Consider the following 8,890-nt stretch of genomic DNA (forward strand, 5'->3'; position numbering starts at 1 on the left):
GGGAGGTTGAGATAAATTCAAGGATTTTTTGTGAGATGATAGATGCAGTCGCAAGACTCAAGGATGAGTAGAGATGGTGCTTATGGAGGATTGCGGCCTGATTTGAGCAATCAGCCGATAGTAGAGATGTCGTTTTCTGTGACCCGAGTAGTGCTATTTCTATTTCCAGTGGGAGACGTAAGAAGTGTTGAGATATCGGTTTCAGAGTTTGGGAGTACACCCTGCGGGTTGACATTGATGGTGATCTTCCACCAGAGTATGGGGTGGTATATCTGCCGTGAGATGATGATATAACATGAGCAGGTTGTTAGTGGAGACTGAGATGGTCAAGGACTAGGATGCACCCTATTTGAGTATAGTAGGGCGTGTGTTAGTTGTAGCATCGGATAAACAAGAAGAGTGTATCGGGACGGTGGCCCTTTTGTTTATGATAGGTATCGAGTGTGGAATGGAGTCCCTATTCTTGTGATGATTCATGTGATGGAATGTTGGTTGGGAAGAAGAGGATGAGGAGTATGATGATTCATTATTTCCGGATTGAGAGTCAGGGTTCTTATTGGACGATCGAGATTCCTGGTAGTGGAGTAGTATGAGATTCTGAATGACTAAGAGGCAGTCATGGTGAAAAGTTTCTAAAGATTTCATATGAGGTTAGGGGTATTGGAGTTGCTTTATCCCTATCGGGGAGATCATCGAGCATTACGTAGCACCATCCAGGAGTAGGTGCGATGTTACTGGTGGAAACAGTCTGTGACATAGATTGTTAGTGTGCCAATTGGTGTTGGCTCGAGCCCTAAGTGGGGGGGGGGGGGGGACCGGGTACTTTATTGAGGAGATCTAAGATTTGTTCAAAAGCAGTTAGAGAACTGGATATAGAGATCTGCGGTGCAGGTTCATGAGATCATGGGTATTGGTGGTCGAGGCGAGACGTAGAGCGAGATAATGCATGTAGTGCATGTTTGAGAACGAATAAGTGTCCCCATGGCAAGTAGCCATTGGTCAGAGACCTTGAGGTGGTTAGGAATTCTTCAAAATTATTATGGTGATCTCCAGATGGTTGGCTCGTAAGATTAGTCCGGCAACGAAGACAACTCTGGTTCATTGTATGGGTGGTTGTACGGTTCGGAAAGAGTAGAAATTGATTAAGCAACAACTTCAGGGTCGTTATGAGTATTATTGCATGAGTTTTGAACAATACAGAAGGCATTTTCGGATTGTCGCCAATATGTTATGAGTCACTGAAGATTCCTTCATGTTTCAATTGAGAGTTCGGATACTCTGTAGTGGCGTGTTGTGAAATGAAGATTTGTTGTGAGATTCTAAGGAAATGTGTGGGGGTATCTATGTATGATGCTGAAAGAAGGAGATTAGGGGTTGAGGCGGTACATTGTGAGGTTCTGTAGTCATTGCCGAGGTATCCGAGTATGATGACCTAAATTTCGGATTAATGTTGAGTCTTGGGTCGAGACTGCAAGTGGCTTATTGAGTATCTGCGGTACCAGTGGGAGCCCTTGGGTATTGGCATCAGGAGGAATTGTTTAAGAATGAGAGTTGCAGTGGGGAAAGGTGTCTTAGTGATGGTGGTTGTCGTCAGGAGTAATGATGCATAATTCAGATAAGTGTCGGCACCTATCTATGTTAGCCCACGCAACATGTGCTAGTGGACGCAGGGTGGCGGTAACGTGAGAATGAGATGGTGGGGATAAGTCAGAGGTTGTTGTGATGCTACGGGAAGCCATAGTACTCACTATTCAGAGGTTGTTGTGATGCTACGGGAAGCTGTAGTACTCACTAGTCAGAGGTTGTTATTATGCTACGGGGAGCCGTAGTACTCACTAGTCAGAGGTTGTAGTGATGCTACGGGGAGTCGTAGTACTCACTAGTCAGAGGTTTTTATGATGCTACGGGGAGCCGTAGTACTCACTAGTCAGAGGTTATTGTGATGCTACGGAGAGCCATAGTACTCACTAGTTAGAGGTTGTTGTGATGCTACGGGAAGTCGTAGTGCTCACTAGTCAGAGGTCGTTGTGATGCTACGGGAAGCCGTAGTACTCGCTAGTCAGAGGGAGATTGTTGCGATGCTACGGGAAGTCATAGTACTCTCTAGTCAGTGAGATGTGGTTATGAGGAAGTACTCTTTGATATGAGCACGACGCCAAAGAGTTTTGGGCTAGCGTAGCCCTAATAGTTGAGTTTCGGGGAGCCTGGCGGTCGAACCAGGGAAGATACTGGGGTCCCCATATTTGTCGGGAATCGTTATATTCTGACTTGCGTGGTGGTTGTCGCAACAGGAGGGAATTGGAAAAGTGGTATTAGCACGGATTGTAGGTTGAGTCATGAGATGATTGTTTCATTGGGACAAGTGGTTCCAACTTTGGTTCGGACCAAACTCTCGAGTTTGAGCTTGGCTTTGGTAGTGCGTTGGGTAGGCAAGAGGAGATTTTGGATACCGAGATGGATTATTTGTTGATGGGTATTGTTGTCACCCAATATCTTAAACCTGGTGGGGTCAGTTCGTTAGTATGGGAAATACCAGTAGGTGCATGAGGCAAATGAGTATTAATTCGGCTAAGGTCGAGGGTGAGGCGATTTCTGATGGGAGTATGTTATTTGTTTGGGGTAAAGAGAACTTTTGACTTGTGTTACTGGGTTGAGATAGTTGATGTGAGAAAGTAGTCAGCTAGACACTGGGAACATGTTATGAGTAACCTTTGGAAGTTAATGGTTGGTTGAGAAATGACCTAATACCCAGGGTGGAGAAGGGATCATATAGAGTAAGCTGGGGGTTTATGATTACAGATGTCATAGGACATTTTGTGGGAGCATGATTGTTTCTTATATCTGAAGGCGGGGTGTTGAAATTTCTTTGAACTGGTGGGGTTCGATTTCAGGGCAGGAGACGATTCTTTGGTGTAATGTGCCCCCTTCGAATATATATGTATATTTGGGATTATTTGGTACGTATGAGATGGGTGATCGGGGTCCGATTGTTGGGTTATAGTTGGAAAGTCAGGAGGGATATCTTAGCGGCAGAGGGGCTGGTTTGTTCCTAATTTAGGAGTTACTGATCGGGTCCAGGTATCCATAAAGGAAGACATCGTTTTGGTGTGAGATTATTTCAGGGGTGATTTTCAGATGTTTAGTTTCTTTCTATGTGGTTAGAGGAGCGATTTCGAGGGTGAAATCAAATTAAGTGGGGGAGAATTGTAACATCCGCGATTTAGGATATGTTAGTTTGTGATTCAATTTTGAGGATATAAGAGGGACTAGACGACTCGAGACTCTGACTCGCCAAGTCACGTAGAGTTGATTGCGGGAATATAATGAGAGGACTTGACGAGTCCAAGTATGGACTCGCTGAGTAGGTGCTGGACAGAGAAAACCCTAAGTTCTGGGGTTGGAGCCTATTTAAAGGAACTTATGACCTTGGATGCGCCTCATATCTCCTGTGAGAAAACGTAAATCGCCATTGGAGCCTTGGGAGAGTTCTTATGATGAAATAAAGTAATTTGGTGGGTTTTGTGGAAGGAAAAGTGCATGACTCAAGCAAGGAATGAGATGGGGGCCGTGGATCTAGCATCTCTTCGCATGGGACTACTGTAGGAGGTATGAATCTATACTCATTCTCATGTATTTGGTGGTTTTCTTGAATCTAGGGTTTTCTTATTCCTTCTTTAGCTTGGGTTCGAATCTTATGAGCTCCCAAGGTGGAATAAGTCTTAGATCTGGATCTTATGGGGTCCACAGAGTCCCAACCATTCTGCTTTATGCTGTTCCATTGGAGATATGAACCTAGGTTGCCATTTTAAAAGCTGTTTCACCAAAAGAAGCCTTGTGTGCATTGCATGAATGTCAAGATCGGACCTTTACATGATTATTGGGCATGGGGAAGTCATATCTATAGGTTAGAAAAGCAGATCTAACCTCAGAAGGTCGTTTGAGTGTTGACATGGAAGAAACTCACCGAGTCCATAATGTGACAACCCGAAACTTTTATCCTGTGCAATTGATCCATATATCAATATTAAACTCAAATTTATCATCTTTTAACGAAATTGTGGGTCCGTATGAGTGCTATAGGCTAAGTATAACCTAGAAATGAGTCTTAAGAAGGATTAGAAAGTGTGTAGCATCACAAAAATAAATCCAATCACACCAAAGAAGGTGTGTGCGGCCAGCCAGCCGCACACACACCCGACCCTATATATAGGAGAGGACCCCCTTCCATTCACTTTTTCTTCTTTGGATGCACACTACTCTCTCTGTCTCTCTAAAAATCTCATCCAAGAACACTCTAAGGGCCTAAAAAACTTGAAGAACTCCATCATCTAGCTTGTTATTCAGGTAAATCACCTAAATCTAAGCCTAAAACTCTTCATGTTCTTCGTCTTCTTCATCCTTTGAAGGAGTGCGGCCGCACACCTTCATGAGGTGGTCGCACACACACCAAAACTCTCAAAAGTGAAGAGTTTGGCCTCCATTCGCTAGTTGGACTTGGTTTTAGCACTAAACACCTCAAAAATCGACATTTCGGGCACAAATGAGGAGTGTACAACCGCACACCCTAGCCACACACTCCTGTGTGCATCCGCACACACAGTCTGGCTGCACACCCTGGTTGCACACTCACCTTTATGGCCATACACCCACTCTAATGCTTATATTTGGCCTTAAACTTGCAAGGATCACTAAGTATGGGACATATAACACTTAGTTCTAGTGATTCCATGACTTTAGGGTGGTTTTCCATCATGGTTTGTCATGGAATACTCAATCTAATACATATATGTGCAGTATATGTTTATAGGGTCCACATGCGTACAAAACATCGGTTGACACTCGACACTCATAACCAAACGAACATTCAGATCCTACGATAAATTGTGAGTTCATACCCCTACACTTTTATGAGTTTTTCATGTTTTTTAGGGGGGGGGGGGGGGAATACAAGCTAAACATAAAGGTTTTCATAACTTAAAAACTAATGCAATTACAACTATTTCTATCAAACATTTAGATACAATTATCCCTTTTGTAATATGCGGAGCATAAGGGATGTTTTCAAATCATAATTGCATAGTTTTCAAAATCATACGCGAATGTAACAACCATTCAAACTATCATACGTATAGTTTGGGATTTCATTACCAGTCTTACAGATTCAAACTTCATGCAAAGTCAAACGTATACACTATATTAGATTTAGTTTACCCATTACTACGAATACCAAAACTAGAGTATCATGCTAAATAATTATTTTATGTATAACTATTTATACTCTACACCGTTACAAACGATTTCGAACTCGAGAACAACCGAACAACACGTAAACTAGTTAATACAGGATTGTGAGACTATCTTCGTCTTTGCCCCTCGGGGTACCAATAAATCCTCACCGGTAGTATAACCAGAGTCTCCTGGAGGGAGAGCTTGAAATTTGTGGATAGATCTATTCGGGACCGATAATTCCACACCTGAACTGTTAGCTATAGTCAGGCGGGCACGCCTGGGTTGACCAATTTTGTAATCGTACGACGCCTGAAGAACGTCAAGGAGGTCACAGGTCAAATTAGTATGGTTATACAACTCACAATAAGTATAAACTAACTTCTATTTACGGGATTTCTTTCTTCCATAGTTTTATTTTAAGAAATAAAGCTACTATACATACTGGTGGTAACCTGGGTTTCCAAATGATCTCGCATTACATACTTGTGGTAGCCAGGGTTTTCAAACAGAATGTACTTTACATACAGAAACCAATAAACATGTTAGAAATTATTGGATTTTCTTGGTAAGCATGCATACATATTTCAAAACTTGGTAACAACGGTTTTCGATACAAACGATATTTACTTATAATGTAAAGAAAACAATTATACAAACTCAGTGACTAGTTTTCAATACACAAAAAACATGCTTATGGACTCACCAGCTTTATGCTGATACGTTTTCAAAACCGCTTGTATTCTCAGGAGAACGATAGACACGTACCTAGTCAGCTTTTGGAGAAGACGGAGCATATTTGGAGTCTTGTCTTTATATTTTGTTATATAATGTTATGTACAAACTATGTTTTCAAACAGATGTAAATATTCATATGGTAATGTAATGGTTGTGTCTACTTTGATTGCTATGATACGATTGTTTTGATACTACGTATGACGTCTCCGCACCTGGACGTTTCCGCTGCTATTTTTCTGACGGTTCTAGGGTGTGACAGATTGGTATCAAAGCTATTGTTTATAGTGAACTAATGTAACACCCGAAATCAGAAAGGCTAAGAAAAGATTGGAAAACCATAAGTTTAAGGGGTTGACTCGTCGAGTCCAAGGCACACACAGTCTGGCCGCACACTCTTGTGTGCAGCCGCACATACAGTCTGGCTGCACACCCTGGTTGCATAATCACCTTTATGGCCATACACCCACTCTAATGCTCATATTTGGCCTTAAACTTACAAGGATCACTAAGTATGGGAAATAGAACACTTAGTTCTAGTGATTCCAAGACTTTAGGGTGGTTTTCCATCATGGTTTGTCATGGAATACTCAATCTAATACATATATGTGCAATATATGTTAATAGGGTCCACACACGTACAAAACATTGGTTGACACTCGACACTCATAACCAAACGAACATTCAGATCCTATGATAAATTGTGAGTTCATACCCCTACACTTTTCTGAGTTTTTCATGTTTTTAGGGGGGGGGGGGGATACAAGCTAAACTTAAAGGTTTTCATAACTTAAAAACTGATGCAATTACAACTATTTCTATCAAACATTTAGATACAATTGTCCCTTTCGTAATATGCGGAGCATAAGGGATGTTTTCAAATCACAGTTGCATAGTTTTCAAAATCATACGCAAATGTAACAACCATTCAAACTATCATATGTATAGTTTGGGATTTCATTACCAGTCTTACAGATTCAAACTTCATGCAAAGTCAAACGTATAAACTATATTAGATTTAGTTTACCCATTACTACAAATACCAAAACTAGAGTATCATGCTAAATAATTATTTTATGTATAACTATTTATACTCTATACCGTTACAAATGATTTCGAACTCGAGAACAACCAAACAACACGTAAACTAGTTAATACAGGATTGTGAGACTATCTTCATTTTTGCCCCTCGGGGTACCAATAAATCCTCACCGGTAGTATAACCAGAGTCTCCCGGAGGGAGAGCGTGAAATTTGTGGATAGATCTATTTGGGACCGACAATTCCACACCTGAACTGTTAGCTACAGTTAGGCGGGCACGCCTGGGTTGAGCAATTTTGTAATCGTACGACGCCTGAAGAACGTCAAGGAGGTCACAGGTCAAATTAGTATGGTTATACAACTCACAATAAGTATAAACTAACTTCAATTTACGGGATTGCTTTCTTCCATAGTTTTATTTTAAGAAATAAAACTACTATACATACTGGTTGTAACCAGGGTTTCCAAATGATCTCGCATTACATACTTGTGGTAGCCAGGGTTTTCAAACAGAATGTACTTTACATACAGAAACCAACAATCATGTTAGAAATTATTGGATTTTCTTGGTAAGCATGCATACATATTTCAGAACTTGGTAACAACAGTTTTTGATACAAACGATATTTACTTATAATGTAAAAAAAACAATTATACAAACTCAGTGACTAGTTTTCACTACACAAAAAACATGCTTATGAACTCACCAGCTATATGCTGATACGTTTTAAAAACTGCTTGTATTCTTAGGAGAACGATAGACAGGTACCTAGCCAGCTTTTGGAGAAGACGGAGCATTTTTGTAGTCTCGTCTTTATCTTTTCAAATAGATGTAAATATTCATATGGTAATGTAATGGTTGTGTCTACTTTGATTGCTATGATACGATTGTTGTGATACTAAGTATGACATCTCCGCCCCCGGATGTTTCCGTCGTTGTTTTTCTGACGGTTCGGGGGTGTGACAGATTGGTATCAGAGCTATTGTTTATAGTGAACTAATGTAACACCCGAAATTAGAAAGGCCAAAAAAAGAAAGGAAAACCATAAGTTTAAGGGGTCGACTCATCGAGTCCAAGGGAGAAATCGACGTGTTAGAGCGGGTTTCGTGTCGCAAATTAGGTGACCAACTCGGCGAGTCAGGGTTTGGACTCGGCGAGTCTGGTCTGGGTTGGAAAACCCTAAATCTATGACTTTGTTCCCTATTTAAATGCCTCATTCTCTTCCCTAGGGTTCCTTTATAGCCCCTCTCACCCAGAACACCAAACCCTAGCCACCATATCCGTGTTTGGAGGAAGATCTAGCTTTGGAGAAGTAATTTGCAAGCTTTGAAGAAGAAGAAGAAGAAGGAGACGAAGTTGGGAGGTCCAAGGAGAAGCTGGTTGATCTAGGATTAGCTTCTCAACCTCACCATTTTCTGGTAATAAAGCTCTCACCTTGGCTATTGTACTTCTAGATCCAGTTTGCCCCCAAATGGATGGTTTTGAGCTCAAAAACCATAAATTCGTAATGATGAAGCAGTTGTATCGATTCATATTGTAGATCTAGACATCCTTGAGCTCCATGAGCTCAAGAAAGACATCTTTTGGTAGCCATGACCATGTTCAAGCCCAATTAGCCTCCTTATTATTTAATTTGTAGTGTTTTGGCTTCATTGCATCATAGATACACGTAAAGTAAGCATCTTTACGTGTTCAGATAGTCTTAGAAAACCAGATCTATTGTTTGGAGCAAAGGAGAAGCTCTGTGACTCGAAATTATGGGAATGCACGTATGGATTCGGCGAGTGATATTGCCATCTTTATACATGTTTTTAGGCAATATTGAAGTACATTTTTATTAATAAGTTGATAAAATGTTTAGAATAATGGTACTTATGACTTTAAATT

Source organism: Lactuca saligna, chromosome 2 (assembly GCF_052625555.1).
Source record: "Lactuca saligna cultivar CGN05327 chromosome 2, ASM5262555v1, whole genome shotgun sequence".
Taxonomy (NCBI): Eukaryota; Viridiplantae; Streptophyta; class Magnoliopsida; order Asterales; family Asteraceae; genus Lactuca; species Lactuca saligna.